The sequence below is a fragment of the Pipistrellus kuhlii genome, unplaced genomic scaffold (genome assembly GCF_014108245.1).
Source record: "Pipistrellus kuhlii isolate mPipKuh1 unplaced genomic scaffold, mPipKuh1.p scaffold_m20_p_5, whole genome shotgun sequence".
NCBI lineage: Eukaryota > Metazoa > Chordata > Mammalia > Chiroptera > Vespertilionidae > Pipistrellus > Pipistrellus kuhlii.
The window spans coordinates 21253026-21270127 of record NW_023425551.1 but is presented as its reverse complement, the minus strand read 5'-3'; positions in this window follow the sequence as shown (position 1 = coordinate 21270127).

Sequence of the window (17102 nt, the reverse complement as noted above, 5' to 3'; positions counted from 1 at the left end):
AGCAACACCACTGAAAATCAGTTACCAACCAACTCCTAGTCCTCAATCCCAGAATTTCTGACCAAAGAGAGGCCTACTGTGTGATACTCAAAGCCACACAGGAAATACCTTATTCACGGGTGGAAAAAGCTAATGTCAAAATAGGACAATAAAATATTAGGGAACTGCTAAATCAACCCCTTCACTTTAAATGGATGAAGAATCTGATGATCTGGAGGATTAAGTGACAAGCCCAAGGCCACGTGGCTAATTTGTAAGACCTGTGATTTAAACTCTTGATCCAAGGACACTATTCACTTTTCTGGATCAGAATTAGCCCTGGTGCCATACAAAGAGTAATCACTGATGTATTATGCCTGAGATAAAGTGATATTATTTCTCCCCATGGAGCTCCAATCTTTCCAGAGACCAAAATCAAATAGTGACAGAAAAGTAATGGAAAAGTATAAGTAAGAAGAGGATTCGGAACATTCAGATTGCATGTCTTCTTTGAGGAAGACCACGTTATCTCTAGTACTTGTCCTCATTACAAACATGTAGTGTTGGCCAGCAGGAAGGAAAGGGAGGAGTTACATTATAACTTGCATTATAGATAAAATATCTGCTGATGCAAAGATAAAAAAATTTAAGGGGAAAGTTTCCTTTTTTTGATGTATTAGAAAATATAAAGGGCTGTTACTGAGAAAGCAGGAAAAAAAAAATGTGAGCTCAAAGGAGTGAACCTAACCTAAAGACTTTCCATAACAGAGTAATGTAATAAAGAGAAGGAAATAAAACATCATTCAATCCATATTACAGGCAGGATGAACCTTCCAAATAAGGTGAATCAGGATCTTCTGAAGAAATACGTTGCTTGCTTCATAGAACATTAAGAATGCTTAAACAGGCTCAGGCTTTCCTTGAAATGAATCAAGGTGTGTTCATTGTCTAGTAGTGACAGGTAACCCTCAGAAAAGGAGTTTAGAGTTGTTCACATGCTGATCTGATATAACAACAGTGTGGAAGTACAATAGGAAGTACAACCTCTGATGGAGAACTCACTTATCCTTCCTGAATCCATCAACCTCTATCCATTTTACTTATGCACATGAACCAAATCATACGGGGGACAGATAATAAGGCAAAAAACACATAGGGAAAGTGAATATCTGATGATTATAATTCCAGAGACAGAGGACGAAAGCACAAAGATGGATACCATTTGAAACTTAATTGAATCTTGTGGCTTAGGGTTGGGGGTGGAGGCAGGCTAGAAGAGGTCAATGGGAGAAGCAAGGGGTGGGGGGAGAAGGACATGCAATACTTTCAACAATAAAGACTTAAATAAAATAATTAAATATTTAGATGATGTTGAATAACTACTTGATTTTTCAGAAACATGTCACTCAGCATGTCAGAAATGGGGTGTACTGAATGGCGATAAAGAAAAAAGGCATTGTGTAATAGTTGAAGGAGCACAGAAACAGGAATAAAAATTTTGCTTTCAAGTCATCCATTTCTTCCTCTGTAAAGAATTGGTAATTTCACTTCTTCAGCCTTTCTGAAGAGTTGTTGGAACACTCAAATCCTAATATGTCAACAATTTGGCAATATGTAAACTATTAAACAAATCCAATTTGGTGTAATAATTTGCAAACATGATGACCTAATATGAAAGTATTAACTTTAAATTTGAAAAACAGAGTAAGTTACTCAGATAAATTAATACAGCTGAGAATAACCAAAAGCAGTACATATGCTAGTATATGGGAAGTATGAATTCAAAGGAAAAGTATCAAGGAATAACACCAGGGTAATAGCAACAGTCTCAGATGATTATTTTCTGATATATAAAGAATGCTATAGTAAAGAAGGCTTGAAACTTCTACAAGAGAGTACACAAAGCTAGTGTGTTAATAAGATTTGAAATAGAGAAATGAACATTATGTTTACCAAAAAGGTATCTATTAGAAGTGGTTATAGTAGTGGTTCTCAACATGGGTGGGGCACATGCCCCTCAAAGGGGCAATTAGATTTTTAAGAGGGGCAATTTGAGAGTGAGTTAACAGTTAATTTTTTGCATTTCTTATGGTTCTAGGAGCCTCATATATAGTATATAAATATATATTGCAGCATATTTATATATTTCAGATCTCTATTATATGTTTTGAAACTTTACTTGCTATTTTTTTTTCATATCACTTCATATTATTGATTTTTTAAGACAATTTCTTCCTCAGTACTTCAACTCTCCTTTCATTATTTTATTTTTCTCTTCCATGGGTGCCATGTTCTTTGGAAATTTGTTTAGACCAAGTTCATGGCCTTTTAGGCTTCCTCTATGTGAATAGGAGTTCACTATTTGAATAATAAGAATTATATCTCATGGGGGGCAAGGGCATCAGGATTTTAGAGATGTTTAGGTGGGGCGTGGCCAAAAAAAAAGGTTGGGAACCACTGAGTTAGTGTATAGTGCAACAGAATAAAATTTATCTTGTTACATAAAATTCTATGGGACATGATACTAGTATTAAGTGGTGGATGGCATTAGGAAATTTAAGACCTCTGGAATATGTAGGGCCGGGGTGCAGATGCCAAGAGAAGCCCTCAAACTGCCTCCCCAGGTATTATCAATGGTGTCACCCTATCATAGAGGACCCCTTCCCTAAACACCGGTACACCTTACACCTGTATTATCAATAGAAAAAAAGAAATTCCATGAAATAGCAGATTAAACTAGAGAAGAGTCTGTTTATATGAGGATTAAAACAAAGAAAGAGAGGAAGGATATAATGGAATAGGAGGACCATTTTGATATAGAACAAGTTTGTCCTTGTTAGCCTTAACAATCCCACTTTATGTCTGTTTTCCAAGTATAATTGCTAATAGCACATCTTCCACTCTCTAAAGTGTCCAGGTTTGAATAAAAAGCATGCAGTGCACCTAAGTGGAAAGTAAATATAGGCTGCAAACTCAGATCACATTTATAAATGCACAGAATACCAATTAAGAAAAAAGAGGCTCATTGTATTTGAGCCACATATATGTACAAACCTGATTTCTACATATTTTTTTAAAGACTAACAAATAAGAGTAACCTAGGCTAGGAAAGGGCTGCAAATTACATAATCAGAGAATCAATTTAAGAACTGGAACAAGAGAACTCTTAAGTCTGACATAATATTGTCTTCATTCTTTTAATAGGCATTTTATGAAATAATGGTGATTCAGCTTTATTTTTAACAATGTCATAAGTAGACACAGGATCTATGGGTAGAATTTGTGGAAAGGTAGATTTCAATGGATTGAAGCAAGCTCTAGATAATAGTACTATGGTTAAAAGGAATGAACTGCTTTGATAGCTAATGAATATCCTGTCCCTTTTTTAGTTCAGAGGCTGGATATCTGCCAGTCATGGATGATATAGAAGGAAATCTTGCTTTCCTGGGAATGTGAACTCCAGTACACTTAAGACTCTATGTATCCATAGCTTAAGTCTTCAGCAAATGAATAGTGCACATTTTCTTTGAGCTTTCTGTATCTCAGAAAAGGCTTTCTGTATCTCAGAAAATGGCCAAATTCCATTTAGAGCTAGGTATAGATTAATAAATAACATTTACTGTTTATAAAGATGAGTAAATAACATTTATTAAGCACCATCTTTATACCAGAGATCTTCATGGGTAGCACTATATTTAATCCTCATAATAATCCCTTGAGAATGTCACTATTATCCCCTTCAAATGGAAGAAGATGAGGTTCCAAAAGCTTTTGATGTACCCAAAGTTACTTACTTAAAAACTGGTGGAACTGGGATCCTAATAAATACCCCATGAAACTAATCTATTCAAGCTGATTCCTATGGCCCCCAGCCATGTGCCCTCCTGGGAGGAGTGCTGAAATGCTCTATTGTTTTACCTCTTTCTGTACTTTCCATAAAATCAGTACAACCGCAGCTCTTTCCTGCGAAAATTAAATACCAGATGATACCAGAGGAATGTGCTGTGGAGTGTCTTGCTCTCTCCCTCTGTGTATGTGACCTGTTTTGGTGATACGCCTCCCCTCTCTCTCTGACAGCTAAAATTAAACCAGTGGAAATTTTTGCTTCAAAGTACATGCCCTCTTAATGAAACACAACTGTGCTTAAAGGTCAATAGATTAACAAGGGAACACACATAGTGTTCCTTATCTGGTGGGCACAGAGATGGTGACAGCATTTTCATTTGGGGAATAAGGGAAATGGGAAATTTTTTTTTTTGGGGGGGGGGTAATATGGACAGAACAGGAATATCAGGTGAGATGAGAGAAAAGTAAGGAGCTGGTTGAAGCAAGGGATATGTCTGAAAGTCACTTTCAGAGTAATAGCAACTCAGAGACCAGCAATGAAATATTAAGAAATCATTGGCCCTAGAATCCCTGTAAAATAACAAATATCAAGCTTCATATGTGTGCAGCATTTTATGCTTTACAGAAACATATTCACTTGCATTACCTCACTGGATTGTCATGAAATCTGTGGAAACTAAGCATAGCTGTCTCCCATTTTACCAAAAAGGGAACTGGGCTTCAGAAGCATGAATGACTCACCGATGTCCATAAATTGAGACTGTCTAGTGATATTGCTTTTCCACTACATTTATTTTATTCCACAAATACAGTATTTGCTCCTTTGAAGACCATTTTGTCTGCTTGGTATAAAATTGCATGTAAAAATAGATTTTTGACTCCTTATAGAAATTCTGAGTCAAAAATTATTAATAAAAAAGATGTCACTTCTATGTTTAATACCATATGTATTTGTTTTACAGTTGATACTGATTTTATCTATGTATGATTATTCGAATGAATACTTCCATTTGTTGGTTCCAGAATAAAATCTTATGGACTCTATAATAGGGGGGAAAATTGAAAGGAGCTGAAGGATTATCTTCTGGTCGGATTCTTGATCACTCCACGGTGATCCATTCCTAGGCTACCAAACCAATATGTACTGGTTTTGATGTTTGCTGTAGAACCAGGCCATCTGTAGTATTCCATGCCACAAATCACTGAAAGTCACAGTTTCCTTCTCAAGATCAGTTTTAGGGAGCAAAAAGGTAGTTAGGCTATTTTCACAGCCAACATATAGTTTGTCTGCCAGAAATGCAATTCACAGAGCCATAAGATTTCCAGCAAAATTATTTTCCAACATTTCTTTGAAGTCCCTAAAATATCTTATAAATACCAGCGTAAACAATAATATAAATAAGATAAAGTTGACAGTAATTTTCTACCTGTTCTTTTGCACAGGAAAATACAATATTCATTGGCCTGCATATTGATAGGCATGGCCTTAAGGACTTTGAGAGTTCAATGTCTATTCAAAATGAAATCAATGAAGTCCCATTAGAAGGGATTTTTGTGTGTGTGTGTGATTTTTCTGAGTTTATTCTGCCACAGGCAGCACCTCCTCGTGAGCTTCATGTGGCATCATCTGAGAATCAGCATGGCTTCACAAGTCCACTTATATTGTTAGTACTAGCGCATTAATAGTGTTCATTTACTTTACAAGAGCTTTTAGGGGACACTGGGGATAGGATGAAAGATGTAGCTTTATCTTGTCGCAATTCTGTAATGGCCTTTCCACATGCATGAAGGTATGACAAGCAAACCACTCGTTCTTATATTGTAGTGATTCAGAGATTATGGAGGAAACTGCAAATTGCTCGCCAAAATATACTGTACTTCTTCACTCTATTTCCCAGGCTGCCTTGCAGTTAGAAATGAGCCTAAGATCTATTTCTCACAAATGGATTCTTAGGGGGAAAGATGTCTACAATTTCTAGTTCTGAATTTCAAAACACGGGGTATAATTCTTCCTCCTACCTGCTGGCTGGAACTCAGGACGTGGCTAAATCTTGGATTTGGTTATGCAGCCATGGAAAATGCTCAGACTGGTCACATCTTACCTAAAAGCAAAATAGACTTTTATCATTTTTAAATCTGGTCACATCTTACCTAAAAGCAAAATAGACTTTTATCATTTTTAAATCACTGAATTTCGGGCTATTCTGGTATGGTAGTTTTTCTCTACCCTAATTGAAAGAGTAGCTGACTGAAATGAAAGCTTGTCAGCTGTCTGTTAACATCTTCAGAAAGAAAAATATACAGGTTACATAAATGTGCCAGGTTACATAAACGTACCAGGTTATATAGGCACAGCAGTAATACCTCTTTACTGTCAGAATTCAAACAGATTTCATTCTCAATACCAGTATATGAAGAATCATCCTGATTCATTGCAGAATTTTTGTTTGCCATCCACAAGAACTATGTCCATTGAAACACAGAGCGGGTGGTTTGCAGTTTTCTCCATTTCTGTCTAGTGTCCACCCATCCTTACAGCACATGCTGTATTTTGCCAGACGCTAGAAACATCCCAGTGACTCATTCTTCAATGGAGATATTAACCAAATTGAAGGTGATGGCATAGAACATTCTTAATGGGGTTTCCTTAAAATGAGGATATGTCATGTATTTTTTTATTTGTATTTTTTATAGAAGCAGAGGAATGTCCTTGAGTTAGAAAAGTGCTGAGGTAATGTGACTTACATATAAGACTTGACAAATCACTTTTTATAGTCTAAATTAGAGGCCCAGTGTACCAATTTGAGCATGGGTAGGGTCTGGCTGGCCTGCCCCAAAGGGGGCCAATTAGAGCTGGACTGGCAGGGAGGAGGAGCCATGGGTTCGATTCCAATCAAGGGCATGTACCTTGGTTGCAGGCACATCCCCAGTAGGGGATGTGCAAGAGGCAGCTGATCGATGTTTCTCTCTATCCCTCTCTCTTCCACTCTGTAAAAAATCAATAAAATATATATTTTTAAAAAAAGACTTATCTTTGTAACTTCAGTCTTTCCAATGATTTTTTTCAGCAATCCTTGTATAACTACATAAAGAGGATTTTGCTGTTTCCATCTAGAAATCTTATCAAATACAGGCTGGGGCAAAAGTAGCTTTACAGTTGGGAGTATGCAAAAAAAAAAGTTTATTCTTGTATTATTTAATTGCATACTTTTCCATACAAGCAACTGTAAACTTATTTTTGCCCCACCTATATAATAGCCTAACTCTGAATTTTTTCTTTCCAATATTTTTATTATGGTAAAATATAAATAACATAAAATTTACCATCTTAACCATTTTTAAATGTACATTTCAATGATATTAAAAATAGTGATATTCAGACTACTGTATAAGCATCATCATCCGTCGGCTTAACTCTTGCATTTTGTAAAAGTCAAACTCTACATAGATTAAACAATTCCCCATTGTCCCTTCCTGTCCCTGGTCCCTGACAACCAACATTTTATGTTCTGTCTCTATAATTTTGACTACTCGAAGTAACTCATATAGGTGGAATCATATAATATTTGTCTTTTTGTGACTGGCTTATTTTACTCAGCATAATGTTCTCAAGATGTATCATGCTACATCTTGTAGCATGTGTGATAAATTTCTTTCTAAAGCTGAATAATATTTTACTATATCTATATACCATATTTTTAAAATTCAGTCACCCATCTATGAACACTTGGGTTGCTTCCACATTTTAGCTATTATAAATAATGCTGCTGTGAACACAGATGTAAAACTGTCTTCAGAACTCTGATTTTAATTCTCTTGAGTTTATACCCAGAAGTGAAATTACTGGATCATTCTAACTCTGAATTTTCTGCCTGAGATAAATCTCTATTTAGTTAAAGCCTGGTCAGTAGACTTCTGATAAAGGCAGAAGCCTTGGTTATTTGGCTTCTATTATAAACAGACCCTGTGGAAACTGTTAGGAATTCACATGCAAAAATTTTAAACTGTGCACCAAAGCGAGGGAGAATAAGCCTTCCCAATATGCTAACATTAGAACACAGCCAATATTAGAACAAGTCCTGTCCCAGGCTTATTTTTCTGCACCAAGTTCACCATATTTATATAGTCCACTTTTAAAAACACTATAAAATGTGACCTCCTTCAAGGCATTTTAACTACATATCCTGCTTCCTACATTTTCTCACTCTTCTTTTATTAGTTATAACATTTCTACAATTTTGTGGTGTAAAATTTTCATACTCAGTTCCATAAGCATAATTTCCAAGGTTGTTAGCATTTGTTAAATGTTTAAATGGATTCACTGCTCACCACGACTTCATTTATCCAGACTTCTAAATTCATATTTTGATTGGCTTAAGTCTTTCCTCTGGTAGTTTTTATAAGAATGTTTATGAAAACAATATTTCTTGATTTCTTGTATGTTTGAAAATATTTTCCTTCGTTTTTATTATATAGCACAGTGGTATAGCTGGACATAAAATATGATGATGGTGTTTCTTTCCATTATAACTTTGTAGATATTGCTCCACAGTTGCTAGCATTGGATGTGATTCTGGTGAAGTTTGAATCCAGATGTACTGTTTTTCCTCCTTAAATATGACTATATTTTTTTTCACTTTGCCAGAGGCTCACAGGAGAGTTCTGATATGATTACATTCAATAACTTTTCTTAGGAAAGACTTGTAGCTGATCAGTCAGCATCAATTTTTCCTATTACATGTTCTGTTCTTAACTGTTACAATGTCTTCAGCTATTCCAAGAAATTTTTCTCTGAATGTATTTGTGAAAATGTTGTCTTTTACTGAATAATAGTTTTATATATGCTGGTACTTCAAAATGTTTCATGTTTTCCTACTAATTCTTTGAAACTTTATTTTTCTACTTATTTTTGCTAATTTTTAAATCAAATGTTGCCTACCTCTGGTTATTTTTTGCCATGTCTGTACTTTTACCTGCTTCCAAAACATACTTTATTTCAATGGAAGTTTTAATTTTTGCTCCAATTTTTGTTTTGGTGGTGAATGTACTTGTTTATGATTTTTATTTTTATTTTTTTCATTAGGTAATTCAGTTTTATGTTCAAAACTGAGGCTGCATATGCTCTGTACTTCAGAACACAGTTCTAGTTACCCTCCCTACAGACAATGAATGCTCTTCTGCATCTTCTCAGATGTACAGGCAATAAAAATATTTATTGTTTTCCCTTTTACACATATGGTGGCACAACCTATACACACGATTATTCTGCACTTTGATTTTTTAGCATTATTAATATTTATTGGAGATCTTTATTAATAAAAAGTGCTTCTTTTATTTATCTTTCCTTTTTTTAACCTTTTTACTTCTTTTTTTTTTTTTTTTTAGTTATTCCTCTCTTTTTATGGTTGTATAGCATGCTTTTATTTATAATTTGCTCAGGCTCCTATAGGAAGGTATTAATTTTTTTTTCTTCTATTTTTAACAATGCTATACTGAATGACTTGGTAGGTATGTTATTTCACATATGTGCATGTACATTTATTTGTTAAGTACATTCTTAAAGGTGTAATTGCTGAACTAAAAGGTATTTGCTTTAGTAATTTGTATAAATATTGCCAAGTTGTGATCAGTAAGAGCTGTCCTAATTCACACTCCCACCAGTAACATACCAGTTTTCCCACACCCACTGTCTATGATGAAATGTTTGCTCTTTGCCAATCTGATAGGTAAAATATGGTATTTATTGTTATATTTATTTGTATATCTCTTATTGTGAGTGAGATGAGTACCTACCTACCTATGTAAGAGCCATTTACATTTCCTTTTCCTTGCACTTTTTTGGGGGGGTTATTGATCTTTTATTTTCCAAATATATTATAGACATAAAAAACATCAAATTTTTTTACAAGTTTCTGGTTCACCTTTTAATTTGGCTAATCACCTTTTAATTTGGCTAATGGTGATTTTTTCTAAGCATACTTTTTATGCAAAATAATCTTTCTATTTTTATCGTTTTATGATTATTGAAATTTATCTTACTAAAACTCTTGTCATTCCATTATTATAGTTTCTTTACATATAGCTAACATTTTCTTTCAAATACAATTTATTCAATAATTGAAAATTTTATTCATTTTATGCATCTTTACTCCACTGATATGTCATGCTACCTATGTGTACTGGACTTTTATTTCTGTTCCACTGATCTATCCCATCCATTATCACACTTTTTGATTTATGTAACTATATACTATATTATTCATTTATTCAAAATTTTATTTGCCTTTTTATTTTTCCATATGAACTCAAGATTCAGGTTATCTAAACTCCTCCAAAATTATCTTGGCATTTTTATTACTATTGTGGTAAAACATTTACTTAAGCAAAGTGGATATTTATATTTTCCTTTCTTATACAAAAATATTACAAAGTCCTCTTTAATTGTACATCACACAAGATTGCACTAGTTTTTTTTTAATATAAATGTTACATATTTCTCAAATTTATTCCTATGTAAAGAAATTTTTATCTGAATATTTGATTATTACTAAGGTAACCAAGCAGACTTTAGTAGCCACAACTGACAGAGAATAGAGACTTTATAGAGTTAGAGCAGTTGAGCCATTCAGAAAACAAAGCAACAAACCACAAAGGGATGGGGGTAGGGAGAAGAGAATCTTATCTCTATAGTTAAGCATTAAATTATTTTAAATATTTGTTTTTAGCAAAAGTTGTGAGACATAAGCAAGTATGGCCCATAAGCAGAAAAAATAAAAGGTCAATATAAACTGTCTCTGAGCAAGTCTTACCACATTAACTTGGACCTACTAGACTAAGACTTAAATCAAGTATTTTGAATATCTTTAAAAAAAAGTAAAGAAATAAAGTACCTGAGATTTAAATAACTCAAATACAGAATACCAATAGAAAGATAGAATTTATATTCCAGTAATGATGTAAAGGAAGAATAAAAATACACATAGTAAACAAATAGAAAATTAGCAGATGTAAATTATACCTTACCAATAGTTAAACTAAATATAAATGGATTAAATACTATAACCTAAAGGCAAAGATTGGCAAAATAGACTAAAACAAGATTCAACTATATGCTGTCTAAAGGAGATAAAATTTAGATTCAAAGATACATACTTTAGATTCAAATACACACAAAAAATTATTAAAAGTACAGAGGTGGGAAAAGATACATCATGTAAACAATAACAAAAAACTATGTGGAGTCAATATATGAATGTCAAATAAAATAAAATGTAATACAAAATGATGGCTAGAAACAAAAAAGAACACTTTATAATAATAAAAGGGTCAATATGTCAATAGATATGACGATCATAAACATATATTCACCTAACAGAGTCCAGAAATGGAAGTAAAAATTGACAGACTTATAAAGAAAAATAGACAATGCCACAATACTATTTGAAAGTCTCAACAGCTCACTTTAAAAAATAATAGAAAGATGAGATTGAAGATCAATAAGACTTGAACAATACTATAAATCAAAAGTCTAATAGACATCAATAGAACACTCCATCTAAAAATAACTGAATACAGCTGAAGCCGGCTTGGCTCAGTGGATAGAGCATCAGCCTGCGGACTCAAGGGTCCCAGGTTCGATTCCAGTCAAGGGCATGTACCTGGGATGCAGGCACGTCCCCAGTGGGGAGTGTGCAGGAGGCAGCTGATTGATGTTTCTCTCATCAATGTTTCTAACTTTCTATCCCACTCCCTTCCTCTCTGTAAAAAAATCAATAAAATATATATTTTTTAAATAAAATAAAAATAACTGAATACATATTCTTCTTCAATGCTTATAGAACATTTTCTAGGACAGGCCATAGGTTAGTCCAAAAAACAAGATAATAAATGTAAAAATATTGAAAAAAAAGTTCTTCAACCAAAATGGGATAAAGTTAAAACCGATCCAGAGACAGAAAAACATCAATCAGATCATCAAACCTCAAGGAAGGTAGGAGATGGTAGGGGTAAGGAGGAAAGATCAATCAAAGGACTTGTATGAATGGATATAGGCCTAACCAATGGACACAGACAACAGGGGGTAAGGGCATGAATGAGGGTTGGGGAAGTAATGAGAGAACAAGGACACATGTAATACCTTAATTAATAAAAAAAAATTAATAAAAATAAAAAAATAGTAATAACAGAAGGAAACTTGGGAAATTCACAAATATGTGGAAATTAAACAACACATAAGGGAAACCAACTGTTCAAAGAGGAAATTATAATGAAAATGAGAAAATACTTTGAGGTAAATAAAAATGAAGGCACAACAGAACAAAATCACCAATAGGGATTCATTGCAATGCCTGTCGAAATCCAGCTGCCATATTATACCATATACTTGTTTCCCAGGATATAAAATTCCATTCTTGAAACTCAGGTTCTGTGTCTTCCCCTTCTGATCTTATGTCAGGTTCTTCCTATGTCATTGGACATATCAGGAAAACAGGAGAAATATCCCTCCAAGAGTAAAATTTTCATTATGCCATCAATCTTGTTAGGAGAAGACATTGTCACCTCTGCAACCACTATATAAGAAATCATTCTGGCACAACAGGAACCTGAGTTACCTTGGGGAATATTTCTCAAGGAAAGGATGCATCCTTTCACATTGCTGGGCTTAATCCTTCACCAGTTCCCAGGATAATATGCCAGGTTGTCTGATATGTTTCTCAAACACATTCTCTACTCCCCTGTTTTGAGTCTACTCCATCACTATTTGCTACTCCCCCATGCAGGAAACCTCCAATCTGCAACCCCCACCCCCTCAAGAAGCAAACAGCTTTTCCAAACATTTATTGTCCCCAGGATTATTTTGCTCATTGAACCAGGTGAAATTCATTTGATCCAATATACTTTAGGTTTGCATACCTTGACCACATCATTTCAGAAAGCTATGGAGGATTGGAGAAGTGAGAGAGATTAGCATGTGCTGCTACCAACTTTTGTCACTTGGCTATAGATCACAAGCTCATTATAGTTCAGTGCTGAGGACAACATCTTGCACATGGTAGCACTTGCAAACATTCTTGGATGTTTACTGAATGGCTATGTGAATGAATGATGGTCTACCAGCATCAAAACTGAGCCTTCCCTTCCAAGAAAATGGCACAACTTTCTGGCTTTTCTCTCTACCTTTCTCCACATTATTCCAATGTGCTCTTCTCCTATATTAGTTATTACTAAACATAATGTGATAATGATTAATACAGAATATAGACTTTGATATCTGTGGTGGAAATAAGGTACTTTTAGTAGGGAGTTGCATGTAGCTATTACTTCCCCTCCATAAAAATAAAGTTTAATGAGGATAGCAGTCACTGAAAATGGCAAAGATAATCCAGACAGAGAAGTAATTTTTGAGAAGCTATTTCTTGTACCTCATAAATCACGATAGAGGAAAAATATCTAGTCTACCTCTGGATAAATCTGTCACAGCTAAATCCTATGCCTGGGAAATCTGATAGTGTTTCCTTTCAGTTACATTTTTCTCCTAACTCTTTTGTGGAATGCATGTCAAGGATTCTGCAGTGGCATTTCTCTTTAAATATAATCTCTCCCCATTTTAATTTCCTACTAAGACATCCTTGCCAGACCAAGATACAGGTGCTGATCCTTACTATGCCATGCTTGATGTGTAAAAATAATTTTTTTCATGAATCAAAGATTTGTTTTATCTTGTCATGGAATATTTCAGGTGCAATGTATCCCAAAGTTTGTCTTTTGGTCTATTTATTTGCAAAAGGGAAATAAACAGTGGCAATTCAAATTTGTACTTGCCACACATAGGCACACAGGTGTTTGACTGTGTTTACATTTGGAAGCAATGAAATACAGTAGAAATACTAATTGGACCTTGCATCAGAGGCCAGAGTTTCATGTTGGGTCTATGTCTTATCAGCTCTGTAAACTTAAGCAATATACTCAGCACCCCAGATTCCCAATTTCTTCATTTGTAACGTGGATGTAATAGTACAACACTATCTCACAGAAATACTGAGAGGTTTGAAGGAAATGAAAAATGTGACTATGTCACATTAACTATAAAGCACCTTACGGATGTTGGTGTTATGTATCCTAGACCATAGTACTGCCATTCCTGACCTTTCTGCTGCACCATTAGAGACGGATGATGTTCACATACACAATGCACTCCCGTGTTCAGGCTCCAGGATTAGGCAGAACTGCATTAGAATCCTGGCTCCAACATAAATTTAACTCAACTTAGTTATCATTGCATTTCATTCCATCTAAAGCATGGAGAAATAATACCATTTAATGCATAAATTTTAGTGAATAATAAGTGAAATAATACATATAAAACATAGTAATCGGCCCATGATAATGACTGGTGGATGTTTGATTACTACCTTAATTCTAAACACTCTTCTTGTAACTCCATCCATTCTCTCCTGCCCACAAAAGAAAACACCACAATAAAAGTGAGAGTAATTTTTTTAATATAACATTAAATCCTGATTTAGTTTTCATTGGGTCAGCCCCATATTTGGCACTTTAACTATTCTTTAAAAATATCACTTCCAAATGCATCTCTTAATAACTTGTATACACCAGTTTCATATACTGACTGTAAACAGTGAGTAGTCCCTAACTTATAAGTTTCTAACTGATGAAACAACTATGAAATTATTAAAATGTGGTCTAAGTTTTATCTGTAGACTAAATAAATAAGAACAACACTATTGTTAAATGGGAGTTTACCACATATTTTAAATTTAACATGGTTAAATTTAAATTTAAAATATGAAAAGGCTTGGAAGAAATATCTTTCAGAATGTTTCCAAATGACTGGAACCATAGCCAATTAATTAAAATCATCAAAATCGTAACACAGCTGTAGGCAAGGGAATACTTAATCAGAATCACTTGATGATGGTTTGATGGAACAATGTGAGGTGAGGACAAAATTAGAAACCTGAAAATTAGAGGTGATGAATTCTGACCTAGATGTCTTCTCTGGTAAGCATTATGCTTCCCTAAAATTTTCAATTCTTGATTGAAACATCCTCCACTTAAAACTCATCCTGGTTAGAATTATGATTATGTTGTCAAGGTACCTGCTAAGTGGATCAATGGCCAGATGCTTACTTAGCTGAATACTCATTCTCATAACAGGAGATTATGATAAATATGAGATAGGCAGAAACCAGTCTGAAGATGCCATAGACTGTAGAATCAAATATACATTCTTACATCTCCACAAGCATGCAGTCAAAAGTAAAAAGAGGAAAACCAAGGAGAGCGTCATGGGAGAATGAATCTATCATTCTGACTAAATAACTATTTTGATTAAATTTTTTCAAATCAATTCTCTATATGTCATTGAGTAAGATTCAAAAAATATCAGGTACCAGTTAATGATAATGCGGATTTTTTTCAATAGATGGGAGTTATACATATGTTGATATATATGCGATTTGATATGTATGCTATTTTGTTGTATTGATATCAAGCTTCAAAACTTCATATGTCAAATTTTCTGCAGGTATTAACATCATAGATATTTTTACGCTTAAAAATGTTGAATTTCGTGCCAAAAATAAGCATTTGCGGGAAGTTTTAATTCATTACTTTCTTTTGAAGAAAACTGCTACTGAAAGTTATCGTATATTTTGGGAAGCTTATGGTGAACATGCTCCATATCAAGAAACTTGTGAACGTTGATTTAAATGCTTTAAAAGTGATGATTTCGATGTGAAAGACAAAGAATGTCCAGGTCAACAGAAAAAGTTTGAGAACCAACAATTACAAGCATTATTGGATGAAGATGTATGTCAAACTCAAAAACAACTTACAGAAAGATTAAACGTTGCTCAGCAAACAATTTCCAATCATCTACAAGCAATGGGAAAGATTTTAAAGAGGAAAATGGGTGCCATATCAACTGAATGAAAGACAAATGAAAAACCAAAAAGTCATCAGTAAAATGTTGCTTCAATTATGAAAGATAGTCCTTTTTGCATCAAATTGTGACTGGTGAAGAAAAGTAGATTTATTTATCATGGTTGTAGCCAGCAATGAAAATTACTTTGAATAAAGCACTTTCATTGTTTCTCTTGAAAATTACTATGCTTTCTTTGATTACAAAATCCGCATTATTAACTGGTACACCTGATACACACACACACACACACACACACACACACACACACACTAATAAAAGAGAAATAAGCCAATCCCACAAGCCAATCAAGAGGAAGTATGCAAATTAACGCAACCAAGATGGCTGTAACTATGGAGCAAGCAGGAGGCTTGGGCTTCCCCAGCAATGGAGGAAGCCAAGCTTCCCGGCTGGCCCTGGCCTCCCCTTAAGACTACCAAGTTTCAATTATAGAAGATAAATTCTATATACCAGGCCCTCCACTTGGGTTGCCAGGGATGTGTGGCTGGTCTGCAAACCACCACAGGCCCCTTTCCCAGGCTGCCCCACACCCCAAGGGAATCCCCACCCTGATCCAGGACAACCTTCAGTGCAAACCAGCTGGCTCCCACCCGTGCACCAGGCCTCTATCCTATCTAATAAAAGAGTAATATGCAAAATGACCATCACTCCAACACACAAGATGAGTTCCCCATGTGGTCAAAGATGACTACCCCCATGTGGACACAAGATGGCCAACAAGGGAGGGCAGTTGGGAACAATCAAGTCTTCAGGGGCGGGCAGTTAGGGATGACCAGTTTGGCAAAGGAGGGAAGTTGGGAGTGACCAGGCCTGCAGGAAAGGGCAGTTGAAGGAGGCCTTGGCCTGCAGGGGAGAGCAGCTGGGGGGAACCAGGCCTGCAGGGGAGGGCAGTTAGGGGCAATCAGGCTGGCAAGGGAGCAGTTAGGCATCAATCAGGCTGGCAGGGAGTTGGTTAGGGGTGATCAGGTTGGCAAGAAGAAGCAGTTACGGGCAGTCAGGAAGGCAGGCAGGCTAGCAGTTGGGTGGTAGCAGTCTTGGATTCTGAAAGGGATGTCCAACTGAGTTCCCTTTTCTTTCCTTTCTCAATTAGTTTCACTTACCTCCATAATAAAGAGTCAAATGAAAAAATGTAGGAGGAAAAGGTAATACAGGATAAAGAGATTAATTCATGGCTGGAAATAGGAAAGTTATCACAACATGGATATTACTGGTTACATGTATAATGAATGGAAATATCTGGAAGAATCATACTAAGTCAGGGACTAACATTATGCAGCATCATTTAATTAAACTGTGATATACTCAGAAAAGA